This window comes from Scyliorhinus canicula, chromosome 13 (genome assembly GCF_902713615.1).
Source record: "Scyliorhinus canicula chromosome 13, sScyCan1.1, whole genome shotgun sequence".
Lineage (NCBI taxonomy): Eukaryota > Metazoa > Chordata > Chondrichthyes > Carcharhiniformes > Scyliorhinidae > Scyliorhinus > Scyliorhinus canicula.
This window is the reverse complement of record NC_052158.1, coordinates 44,254,010-44,281,692: the sequence shown is the minus strand read 5'-3', so window position 1 is coordinate 44,281,692 and position 27,683 is coordinate 44,254,010. Positions and strand designations below refer to the sequence as shown.

Genomic DNA, 27,683 nt, shown 5'->3' with positions numbered 1-27,683 from the left:
CCGGTGTGAGACATTCCCAGACCATATCCAACATGTTTCTCCTCAGCACAAAGCCTAACCCCGAAAAGACTGAAACAGACACTCATTTGATCACATCATGATCAACATCAGTAACACCTTAACCATGAGGCTACTGGTGAAGTCATGATTACATCGATTTTCTCCTAAAATGCCAACTGACCCCATTGACTGACAGAATTACATTGCCCACGTGATTGGCGTGGTTCAACTTGGCGAGTGATGGAAACTAATATCGCTGCTTCCGATCTTCACCAAAACAGAGATAAATGTAACATTGTACATTCACATTTCTGATTTATAATTGTGTGGGGAATCGTTGACCGTGAGGCTTTGGAAGCCAATGAAAAGTTGCTTTGAGTGAGGTGAAAACAGCGGTTGGCTCATTGGTCGGGGTGTGTGATTCACCCTTCGGGAGTTTCATGAACCATAAAAGGTGAAAGATCCCGTGTTCAAATTTCGGACGTTTTTAAATGTCTGTACGATCGAGATTGACTTGACTGAGTTGGGAGAAGGTTTCAGTTCCAGAGAAATTATTGCAGAGAACATATCAAGAAGAAACGAACACAATTTAAAGATTGTTTGACCGTGTTGTGTGACTCTGAATTTACAAAATAAATCAACCTTAAATACACAGAGAGCATCAGGCTAGGATTCAAAGAAGGAGACAACACAGCCACACGCAGCAACAGAAGTGGGAACAACACAGCTTCCAAAAGCGGGAACACATTTACAAACAGGGAAGAATTTGACGCATCCACAGTAAAGTCGGCGGAGTCCCAGATTATCAGAGGCTGCTTCCCCCGTTGAGCGGTAGAACTGATTATTGATGATGTTACCACAGAGTGGCCACTCCTCAGGCGACAGGCAAGGTTGAGACAGCGGGGCCTTCATGAATAACCTCAGCTGGTCCGGGTGAACATCTGTCAACCACAGTGATAATGTCACCGGCAGACTCACGGATTCACGACAGAGATAGGCACTGCAGAGAGCACAGTTACACAGCAGAGAGCAGTTACACAGCAGATAAAACATTTACACAGCAGAGAGCACAGTTACACAGCAGAGATCACAGTTACACTGCAGAGAGCAGTTACACAGCAGATAAAACAGTTACACCGCAGAGAGCGCAGTTAGACAGCAGAGAGAACAGTTACACTGCAGAGAGCAGAGTTACACAGCAGAGAGCACAGTTACCCAGCAGAGAGCACAGTTACACAGCAGAGAGCACAGTTACACAGCAGAGAGCACAGTTACACAGCAGAGAGCGCAGTTACACAGCAGAGAGCACAGTTACACAGCAGAGATCACAGTTACACTGCAGAGAGCAGTTACACAGCAGAGAGAACAGTTACACTGCAGAGAGCACAGCTACACAGCAGAGAGCACAGTTACACAGCAGAGAGCACAGTTACACAGCAGAGAGCACAGTTACACAGCAGAGAGCACAGTTACACAGCAGAGAGCACAGTTACACAGCAGAGAGTACAGTTACACAGCAGAGAGTACAGTTACACAGCAGAGAGCATAGTTACACAGCAGAGAGCACAGTTACACAGCAGAGAGCACAGTTACACAGCAGAGAGCACAGTTACACAGCAGAGAGCACAGTTACACAGCAGAGAGCACAGTTACACAGCAGAGAGCACAGTTACACTGCAGAGAGCAGTTACACAGCAGATAAAACAGTTACACAGCAGAGAGTACAGTTACACAGCAGAGAGTACAGTTACACAGCAGAGAGTACAGTTACACAGCAGAGAGCACAGTTACACAGCAGAGGGCACAGTTACACAGCAGAGAGCACAGTTACACAGCAGAGAGCACAGTTACACAGCAGAGAGCACAGTTACACAGCAGAGAGCACAGTTACACAGCAGAGAGCGCAGTTACACAGCAGAGAGCACAGTTACACAGCAGAGAGAACAGTTACACTGCAGAGAGCACAGCTACACAGCAGAGAGCACAGTTACACAGCAGAGAGCACAGTTACACAGCAGAGAGCACAGTTACACAGCAGAGAGCACAGTTACCCAGAAGAGAGCACAGTTACGCAGCAGAGAGCACAGTTACACAGCAGAGAGCACAGTTACACAGCAGAGAGCGCAGTTACACAGCAGAGAGCACAGTTACACAGCAGAGAGAACAGTTACACTGCAGAGAGCACAGCTACACAGCAGAGAGCACAGTTACACAGCAGAGAGCACAGTTACACAGCAGAGAGCACAGTTACACAGCAGAGAGCACAGTTACACAGCAGAGAGCGCAGTTACACAGCAGAGAGTACAGTTACACAGCAGAGAGCACAGTTACACAGCAGAGAGCACAGTTACACAGCAGAGAGCACAGTTACACAGCAGAGAGCACAGTTACACAGCAGAGAGCACAGTTACACAGCAGAGAGCACAGTTACACAGCAGAGAGCACAGTTACACAGCAGAGAGCACAGTTACACAGCAGAGAGCACAGTTACACAGCAGAGAGCACAGTTACCCAGCAGAGAGCACAGTTACACAGCAGAGAGCACAGTTACACAGCAGAGAGCACAGTTACACAGCAGAGAGCGCAGTTACACAGCAGAGAGCGCAGTTACACAGCAGAGAGCACAGTTACACAGCAGAGAGAACAGTTACACTGCAGAGAGCACAGTTACACAGCAGAGAGCACAGTTACACAGCAGAGAGCACAGTTACACTGCAGAGAGCAGTTACACAGCAGATAAAACAGTTACACAGCAGAGAGTACAGTTACACAGCAGAGAGTACAGTTGCACAGCAGAGAGTACAGTTACACAGCAGAGGGCACAGTTACACAGCAGAGAGCACAGTTACACAGCAGAGAGCACAGTTACACAGCAGAGAGCACAGTTACACAGCAGAGAGTACAGTTACACAGCAGAGAGCACAGTTACACAGCAGAGAGCACAGCTACACAGCAGAGAGCACAGTTACACAGCAGAGAGTACAGTTACACAGCAGAGAGCACAGTTACACAGCAGAGAGCACAGTTACACAGCAGAGAGCACAGTTACACAGCAGAGAGTACAGTTACACAGCAGAGAGTACAGTTACACAGCAGAGAGCACAGTTACACAGCAGAGAGCACAGTTACACAGCAGAGAGCACAGTTACACAGCAGAGAGCACAGTTACACAGCAGAGAGCACAGTTACACAGCAGAGAGCAGTTACACAGCAGAGAGCACAGTTACACAGCAGAGAGTACAGTTACACAGCAGAGAGTACAGTTACACAGCAGAGAGCACAGTTACACAGCAGAGAGCACAGTTACACAGCAGAGAGCACAGTTACACAGCAGAGAGCACAGTTACACAGCAGAGAGCACAGTTACACAGCAGAGAGCACAGTTACACAGCAGAGAGCACAGTTACACAGCAGAGAGCACAGTTACACAGCAGAGAGCACAGTTACACAGCAGAGAGCACAGTTACACAGCAGAGAGCACAGTTACACAGCACTATATACATTTACAATCAGGGCCTGTATTTGTGGAACAGAAAGTTCCTTTTCCTAAATAATCATAGTCCACCTCAGTATCTCGCTGGGTTACTCAGCACCCTTTCTGTGTGTCATTGTCTATGTGTCCTGATAGTCTCTTACTGCTTTTCTGTGTGTCTTCTCTGTATGTTACAGTCGTGGTGCTGTTACGAGGGTTGTCGTTTGGAGAGAACAAACGAGGAAGTGAATATTTATGTGCAGAGCAGTAATGTCGGGTAGCCTGGGTCTCTTCAGAGCAGAGTGACGCAGCGGAGGCGTGCTGGACCCATTGCCCCAATGTTCGATGGATTGAAATCATAGAATATAGAACAGTGCAGCACAGAACAGGCCCTTCGACCCTCGATGTTGTGCCGAGCATTGTCCGAAACCAAGTCCAGCTATCCCACTCTCTGTCATTCTGGTGTGCTCTACGGCCTATCCCATAACCGCTTGAAAGTTCCTAGTGTCCAACTCCACTATCACAGCAGGCAGTCCATTCCGCACCCTAACCACTCTCTGAGTAAAGAACCTACCTCGGATATCCCTCCTATATCTCCCACCCTGAATCTTATAGTTATGCCCCCTTGTAACAGCCACATCCACCCGAGGAAATCGTCTCTGAACGTCCACTCTATCTATCTCCCTCATCATCTTATAAACCTCTATTAAGTCGCCTCTCCTCTTTCCGCTCCAAAGAGAAAAGCCCGAGCTCCCTCAACCTTTCCTCATAAGACCTATCCTGCAAATCAGGCAGCACGCTGGTCAATCTCATTTGCACCCTTTCCAATGCTTCCACATCCTTCCTATAATGAGGTGACCAGAACTGCACACAATACTCCAAATGTGGTCTCACCAGGGTGATGTATAGTTGCGGCATAACCCTGCAGCTCTTAAACTCAAGCCCCCTGTTAATAAACGCTAACACACTATAAGACTCCTTCACGGCTCTATCCACTTGAGTGGCAACTTTCAGAGATCTGTGGACATGAACCCCAAGAACTCTCTGTTCCTCCACATTCCTCAGAACCCTGCCGTTGACCCTGTAATCCGCATTCAATTTGTTTCTGCCAAAATGAATCACCTCACACTTATCAGGGTTAAACTCCATCTGACATTTTTCGGCCCAGCTCTGCATCCTATCAATGTATTTTTGCAGCCTACAACAGCCCTCCACCTCATCCACTATTCCACCAATCTTGGTGTCATCAGCAAATCTACTGACCCACCCTTCAGCCCCCTCCTCCAAGTCATTGATAAAAATCAGAAATAGCAGAGGACCCAGCACTGATCCATGTGGTACACCGCGGGTAACTGGTCTCCAGTCTGAAAATGTTCCATCCACGAACACCTTCTGTCTTCTATGTGATAGCCAGTTACTTATCCAATTGGCCAAATTTCCCTTTATTCCACACCTCCTTACTTTCTTCACGAGCCGATCATGGGGAACCTTATCAAACGCCTTACTAAAATCCTTATATACAACATCAACAGCTCTACCTTCATCTCCACACTTAGTTACCTCAACAAAGAATTCAATTAAATTTGTGAGGCAAGACTTACCCTTCACGAATCCGTGTTGACTATCCCGGATTAAGCTGCATCTTTCCAAATGGTCATATACCCTATCCTTCAGGACCTTTTCCATTAACTTACCGACCACTGAAGTAAGACTAACTGGCCTATATCTACCAGAATCATTCCTATTTCCTTTGTTGAACAGAGGAACAACTTTCGCCATTCTCCAGTCCTCTGGCAGTATCCCCATGGACAGTGAGGACCAAAAGATCAAAGCCAAAGGCTCTGCAATCTCATCCCTTGCCTCCCAAAGAATCCTTGGATATATCCCATCTGGCCCAGGGGACCTGTCGACTCTTAGGTTTTTCAAAATTGCTAATACATCCTTCCTCAGAACATCTACCTCCTCCAGCCTACCAGCCTCTACCACACTCTCATCCTCAAAAACATGGCCCCTCTCATTGGCGAACACTGAAGAAAAGTATTCATTCAACGCCTCTCCTATTTCTTCTGACTCCATGCATACGTTACTGTCCTTGACCGGCCCTACCCTCACCCTGGTCATTCTTTTATTTCTCACATAAGAGTAAAAAGCATTGGGGTTTTCCTTGATCCGATCCGCCAAGGGCTTCTCGTGCCCTCTCCTATCTCTCCTAAGCCCCTTTTTAGCTCATTCCTTGCTACCTTGTAACCCTCAAGCGACCCAACTGAACCTTGTTTTCTCATCCTTACATGCTCTTCCTTTTTCCTCTTGACAAGACATTTAACCTCTTTTGTGAAGCATGGTTCCCTCACACGACCATGTCCTCCCATTTCCGAGCAATGAAGCAGCCAGCGTTACAACTTTCTGAAGCTCAAAGTACCAAAGCAGGGAAATTCCTCAATCGACTCTCTCTGAGGGAAACAGAAACATCTGCTGTGTTGTGGGTCTTATTGGTTCCAACCTCACACCTCTACTCACTGGAAAGTGTTGTTTTATTATCACAGTTACGACATTTAGTAACATTTGAACCAGGAGTGTTTCAGTGTTTCCAACTACTTGAACTTCGAGAAGAGGAATGGTTTGTATCACAACATCCAAAATACCCCCAGAGGGCCAATAAGGAAGCATAAGAATATCCAGCAATAAACAACAATAAAAATTGAGACTCCATCTTCCCCTCTCGGGCGGATCTGAACAATCGAACCAGGCTATTCACAACAAGAGAAGTTTTAGCCGGAGTCCTGCTTCCAGGTACCTCTCTGCCTTCAGCTCCCTCCCTCTGTCCTCTCTCAATATCACCCATTGTGTCACCCTCCAGCTTTGCCTTCCTTTTCCTACCCCACTCCCTCCCTCTCTCGAATCTTTCCATTTCTCTGGGATCTGTCTTGTCCCCAGGCCCCGGGTTCGGGGTCTCTCAGGCCGGCAGGGCTCTTTATGCGGCTCCATTCACAGGAAACGTGACTTCAGTTTCCACAATAACATCCGCTCTCCCTGAAACCCCAAAACTGAAATTCAGATTCACCGTTAAGGTAAAGACTGCGGACTGCGGTTCCCTCTCCTGCTGTTTATTACAGATCACTATAACTGTGTATAGTGAGCAGAAGTAAATTGCTGTTGTTTGTAAAGATTTCTGACTGAACTCACTGCCATTCTGCTTGACCTGGACGAGATTGAATGTCCTGATATTTTGTTTGGATGTAAACCCGTGGAAAATATAAACTGAGTGGGTAAACCATGAAAAATCGGGAAAGTATTATTTACATTCTGTTTTTGAAAGAGTAATTCCGAGAAGATGCCCACACAATGAACTTGATCCAGAAATAAAATCCTGCAACCAGCTGGAAAAATCACCATGAGCCTGACGTGATTTGAACACGCAACCTTCTGATCTGGAGTCAGACGCGCTACCGTTGCGCCACAAGCCCAAGCGCGGCTTATTTCATGTTTCTCCGCATAGATTTTTTATTTACACTTTGAGGATATTTTGTATAAGGAAAACGAAACGGGAATAATAATGGAACAGGATATATGCTCCCTCCTTCCTTTCCTTCTTTACTTTCTGTGGATATAACACCATATGTCATAGGAGGAGAATTTGGCCACTCAGCCCATCGCGCCTGCTTCAGCATTCAATCATGACTAATATATTTCTCATCCCCATTTTCCTGCCTTCTCCGTATACCTTTATTCATCAAGAACCTATCTATGTCTGTCTTAAAGAAACTCAGTGATTTGGTCGCCACAGCCTCCTGCGGCAAAGAGTTCCACAGATTCACCACCCTCTGGCTGAAGATATTCCTCTTCATCTCAGTTGACAATGATTGTCCTTTCAGTCTGAAGCTGTGGCCTCGTGTTCTAGTTTGTCCTACCAGTGGAAACATTATCTTGTCCACTTTATCTTGGCTACTCAATATCTGTAAGTTTCAATAAGATCCCCCCTCATACTTCTAAACACCAATGGATACAGACCCAGAGTCCTCAACTGCTCCTCATATAGCAAGCTCTTCATTCCAGCCATCATTCTTGTGAACTTCCTCTGGATCCTTTCCAAGGCCAGAACATTCTTCCTTAGATATGGGGCCAAAAACTACTCACAATACTCCAAATGTGGTCTGACCAGAGCCTTATACAGCCTCAGAAGTACATCCCTGCTCTTGTATTCTAGCCCTCTCGACATAAATGCTTCCATTCCATTTGCCTTCCTAACTGCCGACTGAACTTGCATGTTACCGTGCAGAGAATTTTGTACAAGGACTCCAAAGTCCCTCTGTGCTTCTGATTTCTTCAGACATTACCCATTTGGAAAATTGTGTATACCTCCATTCTTCCTACCAAAGTGCACAATCTCACACTTTTCCACATTGTATTCAATCAGCCCACTCTCCTAGCCTGTCCAGGCCCTTCTGTAGCCCCCTTGCATCCTCAATACTGCCTATCCGTCTCCATATTTTTGTATATTTTGCAAACATAGCACCAGTGCTCTCAGTTCCTTCCTCCAGATCGTTAATGTATATTGTGCAAAGTTGTGGTCCGAACACCGACCCCTGAGGCACATCACTAGTCACCACATGCCACCCTGAAAAAGACCCTTTTATGCCCGCTCTCTACCTTCTGCCAGTTAGCCAATCTTCTAGCCATGCTAGTAACTTACCCTTAGCACCATGGGCTCTTAACCTATTTTCCATCATCCGATATGGAACCTTGTCAAAGGCGTTCTGGAAATTAAATATATCAAGTCCACTGGTTCTCCTTTATCTATCTTCCTTGTTAAATCCTCAAACAATTCCAGCAGATTTGTCAGTCATAATCTCCCCTTGACGAAGCCACGCTGATTCAGTCCTATTTTGTCATGCATTTCCAGGTACTCTGCAATCTCATGTTTAATAATGGACTCTAAAATCTTGCCAATGACGAAAGCCAGGCCAACCGGTCTACAGTTTCCTGTCTTTTGCCTCCCTCCCTTCCTAAACAGGGGTGTTGCATTCGCCATTTTCCAGTCCTCTGGGACCGACCGTTCCTGCCTCCAGAGATTCCTGAAATATCACCGCCAATGCATCCACAATCTCCTCATCTATCTCTTTCTGAACCCCGGGGTGTAGTCCATCCAGTCCAGGGGTTGCGTCCAGCTTGAGACCTTGAGGTTTCCCAGAACCTTCTCCTTAGTGATGGTCAGGACACTCTCCTCTGCCCCCTGATTTTCATGACGTTCTGGTATCCCACTGGTGTCTTACACCGTGAAGACTTATGCAATGTAACTATCCAGTTCCTCTGCCATTCCTTTGTTTCCTATTACTACTTCGCCAGCCTCATTTTCCAGTGGTACATTGTCTATTCCTGCCTCTCTCTGACCTTGTATATATTGAAAAAATACTCTTCCTCTTTTCTTTCATATTAATAACTAGCTTCCACTCATAGTTCATCTTCTCCCCACTTATTGCTTTTCTAATTGTTCTCTGCTCGTCTGAAAAGGCGCCCCAATCCTCAGCAATTTGCATGCCTTTTCTATTGCTTTTATGCTGTCCCTGAATTGCCTTGTCATCCATGGATGCCTCGATAACGACTGCATTTCTACTCTGCGCTGTTTTGTCCTGTGTAGTTTCATGCCCATTGATGCCATGGTCTGCTTTGCAATCCTTCCGTGTATCACCATTGCCAGCCGTCGCCAATGCTGAGTACTGGTTTGACAGTGGCACACTTCCTGCGTCTTCCTGCTATTCCAGATGGCCCCACATCTACTGTCCTTTTTAAAATTAATACATTTAGAGTACCAATTCATTTTTCCAATTTTCCAATTCAGGGCCAATTTAGCGTGGACTATCCACTGACTCGGCACATCTTTGGGGTGTGGGGGTGAAACCCATGCCAACACGGGGAGAATGTGCAATCTCCCCACATCTACAATCGTGAATTCTCCCATTCCCTTTGGACTCTTCACCTCCTGGAACGTACACATCCTCCTGGATTCTCCAGCTGCCCCTCAAACTTCGAAAACCTAAACTCGAGCTCACGAAGTTGGGGCCACTGCCTACACATGTGTCCCCCGAAACACATGAAGTGGTCGAGATTTTCCCAAATGGGGCAGGATCTGCACGGAGCAGTAGATCACCATTGATCGAAAAAGGAACCTCTATTCCCTCTTTTAGAATCTAATCATTACCTTGCTTAAACTATTAATTTTACGAATGCCTCTTTACCTGCTCTGCACTAATACTCCTATTAAACTTACACTCACTGCTCTACTGTCTGTGAGGAGTCTGCACGTTCACCCGTGTCTGCGTGGGTTTCTTCCGGGTGCTCCGGTTTCCTCCCACAGTCCAGAGACGTCCAGGTTAGATGGATTGGCCATGGTAAATTGCCATTAGTGGCCAAAAAGTTGAGGATATATTGTTGAGTGACGGGGATAGGGTGGAAGTGGGTCGGTTGCGGATAAGGTGGAAGTGAGGGCTTAAGTGGGTCGGTGCAGACTCGATGGGCCGAATGGCTTCCTTCTGTACTTTATGTTCTTTGTTCCTACGTGCTCGCTCTGATTGAAATGTTTTGTTTTCCAGCTCGTGTTAAAACCAATGTCCTAATTTAGAGAGAAAACAGAGAAATATGCCCAAACCAACCAGTTTCCTCCTTTCCTGTGATATCATGCTTTGAGCATTTATTTTAAATTTGGCTGGTTTGTTGCAGCCCCTCCCCCCCCCCCCCTTTAACCGCCCCCCCCCCCCCCCCCCACACACACACATACACACACACACAACGCTCTCACTCTCGTCCTCTCTCTCACTACTGCTCTCTGGCTTAGTGCCATCAGCAAACTGGATATAGGCTGGCAGTTATTAAATTTTAACAGATCTCTGGGAATGGGAACAGAAATGCCAGCTGACCTATCAGAGCATCGGTTCTGTATAAATACCTCCACTCTAAAAAACAACCACTCACCGCTACTTTATCCTTCCTACCCCTTGTCCAAGTTTGTATCCATGCACTCACTGCCGCTTTAATCACATCTGCATGAAAGTTGCTAGCAAGTCTATTATTGGGGATCTTGTCAAACCCCCTTTGAAGTCTAGACACCATCAACCTCACCTCACTCCCCAGCACAATGTACTCTGTAACTTCATCATGGAACTTCATTAACTATTTCAGCTATAATTTTCGGTACCCAATCTGAGCTGTTTGTCATTTATCAATCCACGTTCTACCGTGTGACAGTGGATTATCCCTCAGATTATTGTCTCTAAAGGTTTCCCGACAAGCAACATTGGACTAGCTGCTCAGTAGTTACTGGGTTTATCCCTCTCCATTTTAAACACGGATGTCACATTAACAACCTGCAGTTCTCTGGCTTCACTCCCATATCCAAGGCGGATTGAAACATTGTGGCTGGAAGCTCCGCTATTTCCACCCTTCCTTTCCTCAGTGATCCAGGATGTGTCCCATCAGGATTGGGTGACTTTTCTACTGTGAGCACTGCCAACTTTCCATAGCCTCCTCTTGATCTATTTTCATCCTGGCCAATTCCTCCACCAGCTCCGCCTTCAGTGTGTCATGAGCAGCTCCTGTGTTCTGCTTTGTTCTCTACTTTCTGTATTTGAAAGTAAAGTTTGTTTTAGAATTATCAACTAATTTTCACGAATTATTATTTATTTGAATTCAATGTCTTAAACTACGTTTCAACAAAAAATACCTGATTACTTACTTGTTGTGTAATGATGTGTCCATTCCACTCAGTTCAATAAACCCTGTTGTAAACAGAAGGCTTCATCCAGAGAATGTGTCTACTTGATGAACTGGAGCTCAGATTTTAGTCATTGATCTTCACAAGAGTTGATGTCGTTTTGACCTTGACGTGTTGTCTGGTGTTGATTTACTCTGATTCTTCACCTGATTTCTGTGTTGTCCAATGACGTTCTCTCAGTAGAGTTCTCAGTAATAACCTGACTTTGCCTCACAGTATTTCAATCTCAATGGTTTTTTAAAAACTATTTTGTAAAAGGATTTAGTTTTGTAAATATCACTCTAGCTCTCCTCATGGTCAAGCGGGACGTGAACTATTGTATTTTCAAGCAGCAGACAGCTTTATTTGAAAAGTCATTGTGACAGGATCTGGCTTTGAATCCAGTCACAAATCTGATTGTGATGCCTTGTGGCTCCAGCTGTCATGTGACCTGCCAGGAGATGACCTCACAATTGCCCCAGTCATGTATCTGTGGATTGGATGATTTCGGAATCACTTTCACTGGGGCTGACTTGGTCGCTGTCACCTTTGAAACACAAGGTGTGTCTTCAAGTCCCATTGCAGAATTTGTGCGTAATAAGAAAGGCTATCACTCCAGTACAGTACTGAGGGAGAGCTGCACTATTGGAGATGTTAAACCGAGGCCACGTCCACCCTATCATTCTGTTTTAAGTGATGCCAGGACGCTGTGCTGTGCTGAAGACACAGGTGCAGAGGGGTTATCACCCCGGTTACTGGCTGATATTTATCCGAGATTTGCCGCTTGAATAGGATACTTTATTTATTCCGGGATTTATTGGGAGCTGAGCTTGGTGTGGAACTCTAGCTCAGGACTATGTTCAAGAGTGCGAGAATAATGATCTCAACAAAAAGATGAGACCTCATTTTAACTCCCTCCAGATTTAGTTTTTCTTTATGAAGAGGGGATGGAGGAATTAACTTTAACAGGTTACATGTACCTCGAAACTCAGTGAATTGCTTTAACCTCTGCTCGGAATCTGATCACCGCCTCAACACCAACATTCAGCTTTGTGGGCAGACATGACAACTTCCTTCCCAGCAGCGACCATCCCCCGCCCCCCGACCGATCAACAAGGCAACTGACCACAACCTTCTCAAGGGTAGCTAGGGATGGACAATAAATGCTGCCGCCATCAGCGACTCCAACGCCCTGTAAATAATAAATAAACAAATAGACGACTATTAAAACCTAATTTTACCTTCGAAACAGAGTTGATGCTGAAGTTGCTTATTTCACAACCAGTCCTAATTTCGTACGAATTCTGCGTTCGAACTGTTTCTTGTTTTCAGTTCAGGGTTAGCCGCTTAAAAGTCACTGCACTGGCTGGGAATCGAACCCGGGCCCACTGCTTGGGAAGCAGCTATACTCGCTATTATACCACCAACGCATACAACCCAGCACCCAGCAATGCTTCCTTTGTGGCATGGGGCATGGTTTTGTTCAATTGGCTGGAGAGTTGGTTTGAGATGCAGAGCGAGGCCAATGGCGTGCACCGGCTGGGATTATTCATGCAGCACAATGCAGCCCTGTCCCTCTTCTGAGGTGTGGTCATCCTCAAATCAAATCACCGCCACTTAGATCTTCCCCTCAAAGGGGAAAGCAGCCTGTGGTCACCCGGGGCTGCGGCGACTTTAGCTTTACCTTTCATTTTGTGCATTGAATTGTCTTGAAAATATTTTGTAAGAATTCTTACTTTGTTTATGTTATTTCACTCCTATTTAATATGCTCATGAATGAAAGTATCCTGTACTACTTCCGTTTAGCCAGGAGATGGCACCAGTCCGCAATAAATGTGTGAATGCAATTTATTTCTGATGTTCTGGGTGTCATTACATCGGACTCTTACTCTGGCCTGAGACCTCACCTTGATCTTGAGTCCTCATGCTGCCGTTTTCACACTTTAAGTTATCTTTATTATTGGATATCATTATCTTACTGTTTTAGTTGCTAATTTCATCAGGCACCAGGTGTGGCAAGGGCACCGTTTATACGGAGCTTTGCTTCTCATTGTCTCTGACTGAGAACTCATTTGCTAATTTTGAAGTCCGGCTTTTATTGAAACTAAGTTTCCACTGAAAACAAATCGAAGCTGGATCTTACATTAGTAACACATGGAGGTGAGAATGTTTGTGAATCTTTATTTGAGGAGGGCCCCTTCTTTTCTGTCCTGACTGCGATATCTAATTAAATAATTCACCACTCTGATAGCCCGGAACTGAACCTGGGTCAAATGCTCAGACAGTCACCGCTATACCACCATCGCTCACCGGGCTATATCACCCTCTCTGTATTAATAGAACAAATACACAAGCAACGGAGCGGGACAATGTATTAAATCAGACACTAGATAATCTTGCTACAAGTATGGCTGTCATGGACATCTAAACTTTCCTGATAGATCGTGAGGAGCAGGGCGGCTCAGTCAGAAAGTAGATCTATGGGGTATTATATGTGTTCTTCTAATGGGTGCAATAATTTTTATCTTTAAACACAATGTTGATATTGTTTGGTTCCAATTCTAAAGGGTTACGTATGGATAGTTACCTTGTTGCACAACTCGCGTCCAGCCAGGAGATGGGAGCAATGCACAATAATTTGGATTATAAGAAACAATGACCGTTTCTCGGAAAACACAATTCCAGCACCTCTTAATGAATCGATTTGTAGTAACGAATTCACTCGGAACCGCTTCAATGTCGGCCGCAATTGCTTGCCAGCTCTCGGACAGACACTGAGTGGATAGAAGTTTGCTTCACTTTTCAGGGTCCGGCTAAATAAAACAAATCACAGGCCCCTGATCTGCTTTTCTCCTGTTCTCAGACACATCCACTATCTACAAAGGCGCACTAACTGGTTTTCAGACTAAGATCCAGGCTGCAGTCCTCTCGTTCTCTCTCGATCCCTTTATCTGAAAAACCGCCTTACAGCCAGGAATAGATCTTCAGACAGATCCAAGAGTGGAATAGTTTGTCGATTCTTCCACTGATTCAGGATGCCCATCACCAGGATGCATTCCTCCAAAAGAGTTGGGGTGAGATGGGGCTGTGTATCCCAGCAGTCCCCGGAGAAGCACAGACACACTGAGTGAGGGAGAGTGCAAGAAACAAAGAAACAGAGAGAGGGAGATAAAGGAAAGGGAACAAGAACATATTTTAAAATACATTTAATTCCTGTCACGATCTTTTGCCACAGAAATACTTTCAACTCAATGAACCCAAACCACGGTTCCACTCATTAGCTGACGTTGCTGCTTTCGTTTGCAAATGTTGCAGGAAACGTTTCATCATTTATGGATTGCTGTTTTGGTTATGAGTTTCTTATTCATCTTTATATATCATTTAGTTTCCAAAAATAATGTTAAATATCGAACTGATCTCGATAAATGTTATGTTCTTCAAAGCAACCAACGAAATTTATATGAAACCGTTTAATAAAGCCACATTGCAATTCCTATTAATTTTTCAGTCAGCGCTTCTCTGGGGAAATTCAGTGATTTACACACATGGCCCGTGAAGTATTCGCATTTGTGGGTTCATATTGTGGAGTTGACGTTTAGGTAAAGTTGGAAGAAATCAGCAACAGGTTGATCATTTTTTTCCAGAGTACCCGAATATTCGTCTCTAAGGTAACAGCAGCCACTTTCCTATTAGCATTCAGAAGAAATCATAGAATTCCCACAGTGCAAAAGGAGGCCAGTGTGCCGAACGAGTCTGCACCGACCCTCTGAAAGAGGCCTTATGCCCCACCCTATTCCCATAACCCAGTAACCCCATCCAACCTATCAGACACTAAGGGGCAATTTAGCATGGCCAATCCACCTAACCTGATGTATTAAACAAGTGATTGAGATTGAAGGCAAACAAGCCAATATGGCCGAATGGCCTACATCCTGTGGTCTCAAGGAAAGAGACAGCAGAGATAGTGTATCCATGGTTACAATATTACAAAATTTGCTGGATGTTCCAATGGGTTGGGAGAAAACTAATGTCATGCACTTATTCAAAAAAAACAATCCACCCAACCTGGACATCTTTTTTTTCATGGGATGAGACCCACGCAGACACGGGGAGAATGTGCAAACTCCACACAGTCATGTATTTTTCTCTCTATCTGCTCCCCTTGCGCCTCCGGGTGAAAGATTTCGCAGGTTTGGATGGCGCCTCGCGGAGAAAATCAATATCAGGAATGGGATTGAAACCCACGCCTCCAGAAGAGACGGCGACATGAACGCAGTGCCTTAGACCGCTCGGCCATCCTGACGAGCTGCAACTGAAGGAAGCTCTCTGCATAAATCAATTTGAATTCCATCTTCCATGTCATTATATTCAAAACTCAATGTGCTTTTCCGTTTTTCAACCTCCGCCAGTGTCGTGTATCTGAATCCCATCCTTCCCCAAGCTGCCGGCGGGTGAGGAGCTTCTCATCGCTGCATTGATCTGTCTACTCAAATCAACAAAGACCGAATTCCCGCCCTACCTGTTTCTCACAGGAGGGTGTTGGGAGAATAACATCTGGGCAAGGTGAAGTATCCAGTTGGAGAGATGCCTCGTGGCGACAGTAATATCTCTCCACAGCTGCCTTCCGAGCTGCTGAATATTTCCAGAATTTACGGTTTCTGATTTTGCGCCTTCATTAAAGGATTTAATTGACTGACAAACCAAAACTTGCCTCGAGGGCACAACCCCAGTCACAGTTTTTCTGTGATTTTTTCACAGACACTCTTCACCTTCCGACTCACAGCCTTTAAAATCGTCTGTTTCCACTCTCACATCATGCGGCATTGCCTTCAAACCAGGCCCTGCACCCGCCCACCAGCGGATCAGGTAGCTGAAGCGTTTGTTAGGAATTCGCAAGGGCAATAAACACGGTGTCTCTGGTAATTTCAGGGCTTAATCCTAATTTCATTCATTTTCGTGGTGTGAGCGTGGCTGGTTAGGCCAGCATTTATTGGCCATTCCGAGTTGTCCTTCAGGCAGTGCTGGTTAGTTGTCTTCTTGAACCTCTGCACTCCTTCAGTTGTAGGTACACCCACTGTGCTGTTAGGGAGGGAGTTCCAGGTTTTGCCCCTGCGTCAGTGAAGGAACGGCTGTATATTTCCAAGTCAGGGTGGTGAGTGACTTGGAGGGGATCCTCCAGGTGGCGGGCTCTCAGTTATCTTCTGCTCTTTTGATTTTATTTGATTGTATTTGATTTATTATCACGTGTACTGAGGTACAGTGAAAAATATTGTTCTGCATACAGTTAAGACAGATCATTCCACCCAGCAGAGAAGATGTGTGAAGAGATCAGTTCAGACCATAAGATGGTCAATCGGAGTCTGGTAACAGTGGTGAAGCAGTTGGTTTTGAACCTATTAGTGTGTTCTCTTAGACTTCTGCATCTCCTGCCTGATGGAAGAGGTTGGAAGAGATAATAACCCGGGTGGGAGGGGTCTTTGATTAAGCAGCCCGCTTTCCCAAGGCAATTGGAGGTGCAGAGACAGTGAATGGATGGGAGGCAGGTTCGCAAGATGGACTAGGCGGTGTTCATGGCTCTATAGTTTCTTACGGTCTTGGTCCGAACACATGCCACACCAGGCTGTGATGCAGCCAGACAGGATACTTTCTATGGTCGTGGGTTTGGAAGGTGTGTCTAACGAACCTTCGTGATATACTGCAGTGCATCTTGTAGATGGTACACACGGTTGCCACTGTTGGTCGGTGGTGGAGGGTTAGAATGTTTGTAGAAGGAGCAATAAAGCACTCCACACTCACTTACACTAATATTGACCGATAATGAGCGAATCTCACAACATTCACACTGACGCACTTCCAGATACACCAACGCCATTCGACGAGTGAAAATGTGGAGATACACAAACTCACTTACAATACCAGAGACTGACAAATACAGAATTACTTCCAATCTAATTCACCGTTCCGGAAACCGACTGTCGGAACAAATCGCTTGTTCACGCACAATTCCACCAACACAATCAGAAAGTGACCCAACGCTCACACAGCAGCAGAAAATGCTAAACAGTCAGAATATGACAAAATAATATTGTACCAGAAACTTACAGATACAGAATAAAGCATTTATACTCACACAAAATAGAAGATGTGAAGTGGGTCTGAAATAAAACTCCCTCTATTTCTACTGATCGGTTCAGAATGTGACCACTTCACTCGGTAATGGCACATGAATGATTGGGCTGAAATATAATAGATATACTGTACCACGATCTAGCAGAAAGCGACGAGGTGGCCGAGTGGTTAAGGCGATGGACTGCTAATCCATTGTGCTCTGCACGCGTGGGTTCGAATCCCATCCTCGTCGATCGTCCACCGCTTTCTCAGAACTGCATCACTTTTGCGTTGAGGTGGATTTGCCATCACTGATCTGACAATGCCAAGCTGCGATGCCAGATTGCATCAAGTTCTGTTGATAGAGCCCGAATTCAAAGACTGAGTTGAATTGATCGGATAGTTAGAGAAGGAGCTACTTTGTCGATTGGGGAGTGTCAGAGTCACGCCACATTTCTTTGTTCAGGGGAATGCCGAGTTTAAGAAATGTTGACATTAATCCAACAAAAATCTGCTGAAGCTCGGGAATGAGTCGATTCAAAAAATGAATTCATTACTTTAATGTAGGGGCGGCAGTGCAAATTCACCAGAATGATACAGGTATAGAAAGTTTCAATTATGAGGACAGGTTAGAATCATAGAATGGTTACAGCACAGGGTGAGGCCATTCAGCCCGCGTGTCCGTGTCAGTCGCCAGTAGTTGTCTCGTATTTCCGAGATAAAAACAGAAAATGCTGGAAAATCTCAGCAGGTCTGCTATGATCCCAATGAGAAAAGCAGGAGACATTTTATTTCTTATGATTTTTCTTTAAAAACCAAACAAAATTCAATCTCAATTGAACATGAATGAAGAAGCAAATTTCAGTTGATACAATCCACACATTGTGCATTATTTTTGGTCTCGCCTTTAAAGAATGTAGTCTCTGGTCAATAAATTTGGTTCCGTATTTGGAACCCTCAGACTCTCAGCTTCTCCTGAGCTCCCAGCTTCCCGGCAGATACTAAATAATATGATGAATCTTTATTCTGCATTCAGCGAATAATCGCACACTTCTCTACAGAGATCCGGTCAACATTATTTACTGTATCAGCCAGCTTGATGGCGCCGATTTATTGCGATCAGAATCAGGAGTCTCCTGGCCACATTGCAGCTTCGGTCAAAACATGGGGCGGGTGTTTGCAGAGAGCGGGAATGGGACATGATTCCGAACGTTTGAGTTAAATTGATCGGGTAGTTGGAGAGCAACGACTTTGTCCATCGAGCCGCACGGTAGCATAGTGTTAGCACTGTTGCTTCATGTCGCCAGGGGCCCAGGTTCGATTCCCAGGTTGGATCACTATCTGTGCGGAGTCTGCATGTTCTCCCCATTTCTGCGCGGGTTTTCTCTGCGTTCTGCGGTTTCCTCCCAAAGATATGCGGGTGGTTAGGTGGATTGGTGACGCTAACTTGCCCTGTGGTGTCCAAAAGTTAGGTGAGGTTACAGGGATAGGATGGAGGTGCGGGCTTGGGAAGGGTGCTCTTTCAGGGTCTGGTGCAGACTCGATGGGCCGAATGGCCTCCTTGTGCACTGTAAATTATATATTGAATAAGCCCGACACTGACAGCGTATCCACACTCACGTCTGGTGAGCAAGACTGACAGGTTCAAAATGACTCTCACATATTACCAGTGAGTGACAGATACAGAATCGTTCACAAACTGGAACTAAGAAAAGATCATCTCCACATTTTAATTTTTCTAATTCCCGCCGTCCCAATTTCAATAGAATGTGAATAATTCTTGTCTCTTGTCTGTCTCTCTCTGAACTTGAACTCCCTCTCTGAACTGTGAACTTCGCTCTACCAGAGTGTGCTGCCATCTACTGGCCACAACACAGAACCGCAACAGAGCGGGAGAAATTCACATGAATTGTCGGCGTTGCAGAAACATGTCAATATGAGGAATCAGTGATGGGATGTGACTGGGGGGCATAGAGGTGTTAGTAGTGAATAAAACATATTAATTCGATGTTCTTGTATTTCCCCATGGACTTTGTCACTTTGGAAGTATTTATCTGAAGGAGCAGAAATGTTTTAATGAGCGGATGTGAACATTAGTGGTTCAGTGGGGGGGGGGTTCTCATTTACCAGACTGGAGTTCGGGTTCCATTCCCAGATATTGCCCTTTCTTTTTCTGAACCCATCTCTGACAGATTGCTCATTTACACTTTTCATTCTTCCACCAATGGCGACCGTGTTTTCAGCTGTCTGCAGAAACATACAGCTGCTGTGCTGTGGGTATTATTGGTGCCAATATCACACTCCACTTACTGGACGGTGTCATGTTTTACAATCAAGGGTTGTGCACTCAGAGCCTGCATGGACCAGCTGGCAGATGTGTTCGTGGACATCTTTAACCTGTTCCTACTCCGCTCCAGGTTCCCCAAGAACACCACCATCATACCGGTGCCAAAGAAGAACCAGGCAATTTGCCTCAATGACTACCGTCCGGTGGTCCTGACCTCAGTCATAATGAAGTGCTTCGAGAGGTTGGTCATGAAGCGCATCACGTCCATACTCCCAGAAGGCCTTGGCCCACTGCAATTTGCATAACGCTGCAACCTGTCCACAGCAGACGCCATCTCCCTGGCCCTACACTCATCCCTCGAGCATCTTGACAAGGACTCCTACATCAGACTCCTATTTATTGACTGCAGTTCAGCCTTCAGCACCATAATCACAGCCAAGCCATATCAAAGCTCCAAAATCTAGAACATTTCCACACTCTGCAACAGGATCCCCGACTTTCTAACCCAGAGACCACTCCTGCTGTTTCATGAAATTTGGCAAGACCAAACACAAGTAAAATCTCAGGAGTACCGTCATCTTCACGCATTGCACCCACTCCACAAATGGCAGCGGGAGCATGTCCCACCTCTTAAAATCCCCCTTAATTTGTTCCACCAACCGGGCAAGTGATCGGATGTGATTTTGGGCCAAGGGTGGGTAGGAAGCTCGTGTAGAATCAGTGGTTCTTTGTCCTTCAGCATATGCTCTTGACATGCCTCACTTCTTGACATAAACTTCAGTGTCGTTGTTCATAATCAGCCGTTAGACTGTCTCTCTTGTGAGTCTTCTGGTCTGATCTATTCCCATGTGTGAGCGATGAAGCCATTGAAGAATATTGGATCGCAAAGATTCCAGCATGACGACCTGCCTGCCTTAAAAATTGGCTCCTGGGAAATACCTAGCTCAGCCTGGTAAGGCCAAAATGAACATGCTAAATTGACTCAGCCCCCCCCCCCCCCCCCTCAATGATGTTTTTGCCATGCTTCTGTAGTGTAGAATTCTTTGCAGTTTCATCTTGTACCTGCTGGCATTTGTGTTGTGTAAAATGTACCAGATCAATGTGAAGAGCATGAGCCTACTTTTGACAATAGCGACTATTATTATTATTATTATCTTCAAGTTCAATGTCCATTTAAATCAACTTGTCGATCCCAGGATATTTATTTTGTTTTCGCTGAGTTCAGCAATCTGCTAAGTGTATCGATGTGACTATTTAGCCATTTGGCATATACCTAATCTCAGTCATAACCTTGAATGATTTATCAAGAAACATGGTAAACGTTCAGAGACTATTTCCTCGGGTGGATGTAGCTGTTCCAAGGGGGTATAACTTTAAGTTTCAGGGTGGGAGATATAGGAGGGATGTCCGAGGAGGGTTCTTTACTCAGAGTGGTTAGGGTGTGGAATGGACTGCCTGCTGTGATAGCGGAGTCGGACACTTCAGGAAGTTTCAAGCGGTTATTGGATAGGCACATGGAGCACACCAGAATGACAGGGAGTGGGATAGCCTTATCTTGGTTTCGGACAATGCTCGGCACAACATAGAGGGCCTGTTCAGTGCTGTACTGTTCTATGTTCTATTACAGATCACTATAACTGTGTACAGTGAGCAGAAATAAATTGCTGTTGTTTGTAAAGATTTCTGACTGAACTCACTGCCATTCTGCTTGATCTGGACAAGATATTTTGTTCCGATATAAAACTGTAGAAAATATAAACTGAGCAGGCAAAGCTGAAATATCGGGAAACTATCATTTGCATTCTCCTTTTTAACGGAGTAATTTCGAGAATGTGCCCACACAATGAACTTGGGCCAGAAATAAAATGCTGCAACCAGCTGGAAAATCACCATGAGCCTGACGTGATTTGAACACGCAACCTTCTGATCTGGAGTCAGATGCGCTACCGTTGCGCCACAAGCCCGACGACGTTGGGCTGCCTGTTTCTCCACATAGGCTTTTTAATACACTTTGGGCATATTTTGTACAAGGAAAAGAAACGGGAATAATGATGGAAACAGGATATTTGCTCCCTCCCTCCTTCCCCTCTTTACGTTCTGTGGATATAACACCATAAGACAAAGGAGAAGAATTTGGCCACTCAGCCCATCGAGCCTGCTTCAACATGCAAATATGCCTGATATATTTCTCATCCCCATTTTCGTGCCTTCTCCGTATACCTTTATTCATCAAAAACCTAACTATGTCATCTTAAAGACACTCAGTGATTTGGCCGCCACAGCCTCCTGCGGCAAAGAGTTCCACAGATTCACCACCCTGTGGCTGAAGATATTCCTCGTCATCTCAGTTGACAATGATTGTCCTTTCAGTCTGATTTCATTTCATTGAAGCTGTGGCCTTGTGTTCTAGTTTGTCCTACTAGTGGAAACATGCTCCCACCTCCACTCTATTTTGGCTACTCAATATCTGTAAGTTTCAATAAGATCCCTCTTCATACTTCTAAACACCAATGGGTACAAACCCAGAGTCCTCAACTGCTCCTCATATAGCAAGCTCTTCATTCCAGGCATCATTCTTGTGAACTTCCTCTGGATCCTTTCCAAGGACAGAACATCCTTCCTTAGATACGGGGCCAAAAACTGCTTACAATACTCCAAATTTGATCTGACCAGAGCCTTATACAGCCTCAGAAGTACATCCCTGCTCTGTATTCTAGCCCTCTCGACATAAATGCTACCACTCCATTTGCCTTCCTAACTGCTGACTGAACCTGCATGTTACCATGCAGAGAATTTTGTACAAGGACTCCAAAGTCCCTCTGTGCTTCTGATTTCTTCAGACATTTCCCATTTGGAAATTTGTGTATGCCACCCTTCTTCCTACCAAAGCACACAATCTCACATTTTCCACATTGTATTCAATCAGCCCACTCTCCTAGCCTGTCAACGTCTTCAGTAGCCCCCCCCTGCTTCCTCAATACTGCCTATCCATCTCCATATTTTTGATTCATTTGCAAACATAGCACCAGTGCCCTCAGTCCCTTCTTCCAGATCGTTAATGCATATTGTGAAAAGTTGTGGTCCGAACACCGGCCCCTGAGGCACACCACTAGTCACCACCTGCCACACTGAAAAAGACCCCTTTATGCTCGCACTCTACCTTCTGCCAGTTAGCCAATCTTCTAGCCATGCTAGTAACTTACCCTTAGCATCATGGGCTCTTAACCTATTTTATATCCTCCGATATGGAACCTTGTCAAAGACGTTCTGGAAATTAAATATATCAAGTCCAAGGATTCTCCTTTATCTATCTTCCTTGTTACATCCTCAAAGAATTACAGCAGATTTGTCAGTCATGATCTCCCCTTGACGAAGCCATGCTGATTCAGTCCTATTTTATCATGCACTTCCAGGTACTCCGCAATCTCATGTTTAATAATGGACTCTAAAATCTGGCCAAAGACCGAATCCAGGTCAACCGGTCGGCAGTTTCCTGTCTTTTGCCACCCTCCCTTCCTAAACAGGGGTGCTGCATTAACCATTTTCCAGTCCTCTGGGACCGTTCCTACCTCCAATGATTCCTGAAAGATCACCGCCAATGCCTCCACAATCTCCTCATCTATCTCTTTCTGAACCCCGGGGTGTAGTCCATCCAGTCCAGGGGTTGCGTCCAGCTTCAGACCTTGCAATTTCCCAGAACCTTCTCCTTAGTGATGGCCACGACACTCTCCTCTGCCCCCTGATTTTCATGAAGTTCTGGTATCCCACTGGTGTCTTAAACCGGTAAGACTTATGCAAACTAACTATTCAGTTTTTCTGCCATTCCTATGTTTCCATTATTACTTCTCCAGCCTCATTTTCCAGTGGTACGTTGTCTATTCCTGTCTCTTTCTTACCTGGTATATTGAAGAAAAACGCTTCCTCTTTTCTTTCATATTAATAGCTGGCTAACATTTATATTTCATCTTCTCCCGTATTATTGCTTTTCCAATTGTTCTCTGCTCATCTGAAAAGGCGCCCCAATCCTCAGCAACTTGCATGCCTTTTCTTTTGCTTTTATGCTTTTCCTGAATTGCCTTGTCATCCATGGATGCCTTGATAACGACTGCATTTCTACTCTGTGCTGTTTCATTCTGTGTAATTTCGTGCCCTTTGATGCCATGGTCTGGACTGCAATCCTTCAGTGTATCACCATTGCCAGCTGTCGCCAATGCTGAGTACTGGTTTGACAGTGGCACACTTCCTGCCTCTTCCTGCTATTCCAGATGGCCCCACATCTACTATCCTTTTTAAAAAAAAATTACAGTACCAATTCATTTATCCAATTCAGGGGCAATTTAGCGTGGCCAATCTACTTACTTGGCACATCTTTGGGGTGTGGGGGTGAAACCCATGCCAACACGGGAAGAATGTGCAATCTCCCCACATCTACAATCGTGAACTCTCCCATTCCCTTTGGGCTCTTCACCTCCTGGAACGTACACATCCTCCTGGATTCTCCACAGTGACTCCAGCTGCCCCTCAAACTTAGAAAACCTAAACACGAGCTCACAAACTTGGGACCACTGCCGACACATGTGTCCCCTGAAACACATGACGTGGCCGAGATTTTCCCACATGGGGCAGGATCTGCACGGAGCAGTTGCTCATCATTGATCAAAAAAGGAACTTCTATTCCCTCTTTAGAATCTAATCATTACCTTGTTAAATCTATTAATTTTGTGAATGCCTCTTGACCAGCTCTGCACTAATACTCCTATTTCACTTACACTTACTTTTCTACTGTCTGTGAGGAGTCTGCACGTTTACCCGTGTCTGCGTGGGTTTCCTCCGGGTGCTCCAGTTTCCTCCCACAGTCCAAAGACATCCAGGTTAGATGGATTGGCCATGCTAAATTGCCATTAGTGGCCAATAAGGTGAGGATATGTTGTTGAGTGACGCGGATAGGGTGGAAGTGAGGGCTTAAGTGGGTCGGTGCAGACTCGATGGGCTGAATGGCTTCCTTCTGTACTGTATGTTCTTTGTTCCTATGTACTCACCCTGATTGAAATGTTTTGTTTTCCAGCTCGAGTTTAAATCAATGTCCTAATTTAGAGAGTAAACAGAGAAATATGCCCAAACCAACCAGTTTCCTCCTTTCCTGTGATATCATGCTTTGAGTATTTATTTTAAATTTGGCTGGTTTGCTACAGCCCTTCCCCCCACTCCTCACTAACCTCCCACCCACTCTTCCCCCCCCCCCCCCCCCCCCCCCCCCCCGCACACACACACACTCACTCTCGTCCTCTCTCCCACTACTGCTCTCGGGCTTTGTGCCATCAGCAAACTGGATATAGGCTGGCAGTTATTAAATTTTAGCACAGCTATGGGAATGGGAACAGAAATACCAGCTGACCTGACAGAGCATCGGTTCTGTATAAATCCCTCCACTCTAAAAAACAACCACTCACCACTACTTTATCCTTCCTACCCCTTATCCAATTTTGTATCCATGCACTCACCGCCCCTTTAATCACATCTGCATGAAAGTTGCTAGCAGGTCTATTATTGGGGACCTTTTCAAACACCTTTTGAAGTCTAGACACAATCAACTTCACTCCCCGGCTCAATGTACTCTGTAACTTAATTATAGAACTTAATTGCGTATTTTAGTTGTAATTTTCGGTAACCAATCTGTTCTGTTTGTCATTTATCAATCCAAGTTCTACCGTGTGACAGTGGATTATCTCTCAGATTATTGTCTCTAAAGGTTTCCCCACAAACAACATTGGACTAACTGCTCTGTAGTTACTGGGTTTAACCCTCTCCATTGTAAACACGGATGACACATTACCAACCTGCAGTTCTCTGGCTTCACTCCCATATCCAAGGCGGATTGAAACATTGTGGCTGGAAGCTCCGCTATTTCCACCCTTCCTTTCCTCAGTGATCCAGGATGTGTCACATCCGGATTGGGTTACATTTCTACTGTGAACACTGCCAACCTTTTCATTGCCTCGTCTTTATCTATTTTCATCCTGGCCAATTCCTCCACCAGCTCCGGCTTCAGTGTGTCATTAGCATCTTCTGTGTTCTGCTTTGTTCTCTACTTTCTGTATTTGAAAGTAAAGTTTGTTTTAGAATTATCAACTAATTTTCACGAATTATTATTTATTTGAATTCAATGTCTTAAACTACGATTCAACAAAAAATACCTGATTACTTACTTGTTGTGTAATGATGTGTCCATTCCACTCAGTTCAATAAACCCTGCTGTAAACAGAAGGCTTGATCCAGAGAATGTGTCTACTTGATGAACTGGAGCTCTCAGATTTTACTCATTTATCTTCACAAGAGTTGATGTCGTTTTGACCTTGACGTGTAGTCTGGTGATGATTTACTCGGATTCTTCGCCTGATTTCTCTGTTAGCCAATGACGTTCTCTCAATAGAGTTCTCAATAATAACCGCCTTTTGCCTTAAAGTATTTCAATCTCAATGTTTTTTAAAACTATTTTGTAAAAGGATTTAGTTTTGTAAATATCACTCTAGCTCTCCTCATGGTCAAGCGGGACGTGCAACTATTGTATTTTCAAGCAGCAGACAGCTTTATTTGAAAAGTCATTGTGACAGGATCTGGCTTTGAATCCAGTCACAAATCTGATTGTGATGCCTTGTGGCTCCAACTGTCATGTGACCTGCCAGGAGATGACCTCATAATTGCCCCAGTCGTGTATCTGTGGATTGGATGATTTCTTAAACACTTTCACTGGGGCTGACTTGGTCGTTGTCACCTTTGAAACACAAGGTGTGTCTTCAAATCCCATTGCAGAATTTGTGCCTAATAAGGAAGGCTCCAGTACAGTATTGAGGGAGAGCTGCACTATTGGAGATGTTAAACCGAGGCCATAAGTGATGCCAGGATGCTGTGCTGAAGACACAGGTGCAGAGGTGTTATCACTCCGGTTACTGGCTGATATTTATCCGAGTTTTGCCTCTTGAATAGGATACTTTATTTATTCCTGGATTTATTTGGAGCTGAGCTTGGTGTGGAACTCTAGTTCAGGACTATGTTCAAGAGTGCGAGAATAATGATCTCAACAAAAGGATGATACCTCATTTTAACTCCCTCCAGATTTAGATTTTCTTTATGAAGAGGGGATGGAGGAATTAACTTTAACAGGTAACATGTACCTCGAAACTCAGTGAAAGTCTTAAACCTCTGCTCGGAATGTGATCACCGCCTCAACCCCAACGTTGAGCTTTGTGGGCAGACATGACAACTTCCTTCCCAGCAGCGACCACCCCCCGCCCCCCGACCGATCAACAAGGCAACTGACCACAACCTTCTCAAGGGTAGCTAGGGATGGACAATAAATGCTGCCGCCATCAGCGACTCCAACGCCCTGTAAATAATAAATAAACAAATAGACGACTACTAAAACATAATTTTGCCTTCAAAACAGAGTTGATGCTAAAGTTGCTTATTTCACAACCAGTCCTAATTTCGTACGAATTTTGCGTTCGAACTGTTTATTGTCTTCAGTTTTAAGTTCAGGGTTAGGCGCTGCGATGGCTGGGAATCGAACTCAGGCCCACTGCTTTTGAAACAGCTATGCTCACAACTACACCACCAACGCCTTTGCGATTTGGGGCATGGTTTTGTTCAATTGGCTGGAGAGCTGGTTTGAGATGCAGAGCGAGGCCAATGGCGTGGACCGGCTGAGATTATTCATGAAGCACAATAGAGGGACAGCCCTGTCCCTCTTCTGAGGTGTTGTCATCCTCAGGTCAAATCACCGCCACTGACATCTTCTCCTCAAAGGGGAAAGCAGCCTGTAGTCACCCGGGGCTGCGGCGACTTTAGTTTTACCTTTCATTTTGTGCATTGAATTGTCTTGAAAATATTTTGTAAGAATTCTTACTTTGTTTATGTTATTTCACTCCTATTTGATATGCTCATGAATGAAAGTGTCCTGTACTACTTCAGTTTAGCCAGGAGATGGCACCATTCCGCAATAAATGTGTGGATGCAATTTATTTCTGATGTTCTGGGTGTCATTACATCGGGCTCTTACTCTGGCCTGAGACCTT

General features: G+C 45.1%; 1 long non-coding RNA gene, 3 other non-coding genes and 1 pseudogene across 5 annotated transcripts; 2 read left to right on the top strand and 3 right to left on the bottom strand.

Annotated features, from left to right (window-relative positions):
- Nucleotides 1-27,683, top strand: part of LOC119975579 — a 173,578-nt pseudogene that overhangs the window by 68,370 nt on the left and 77,525 nt on the right.
- LOC119976706 lies at nt 480-26,150 on the bottom strand. 2 transcript variants are annotated; one of them, XR_005462966.1, is made up of 4 exons: nt 25,818-26,150; nt 25,449-25,703; nt 10,831-11,084; nt 480-1,000 (listed from the first exon to the last, which is right to left on the bottom strand). It is a non-coding gene; the product is annotated as an uncharacterized LOC119976706 (long non-coding RNA). The 2 variants fall into 2 exon arrangements; XR_005462967.1 differs by lacking the exons at nt 25,449-25,703; nt 25,818-26,150 and adding an exon at nt 11,199-11,517.
- trnaw-cca lies at nt 6,865-6,936 on the bottom strand. The gene has a single exon. It is a non-coding gene; the product is annotated as a tRNA-Trp (tRNA).
- trnas-gcu lies at nt 17,496-17,577 on the top strand. The gene has a single exon. It is a non-coding gene; the product is annotated as a tRNA-Ser (tRNA).
- trnaw-cca lies at nt 21,504-21,575 on the bottom strand. The gene has a single exon. It is a non-coding gene; the product is annotated as a tRNA-Trp (tRNA).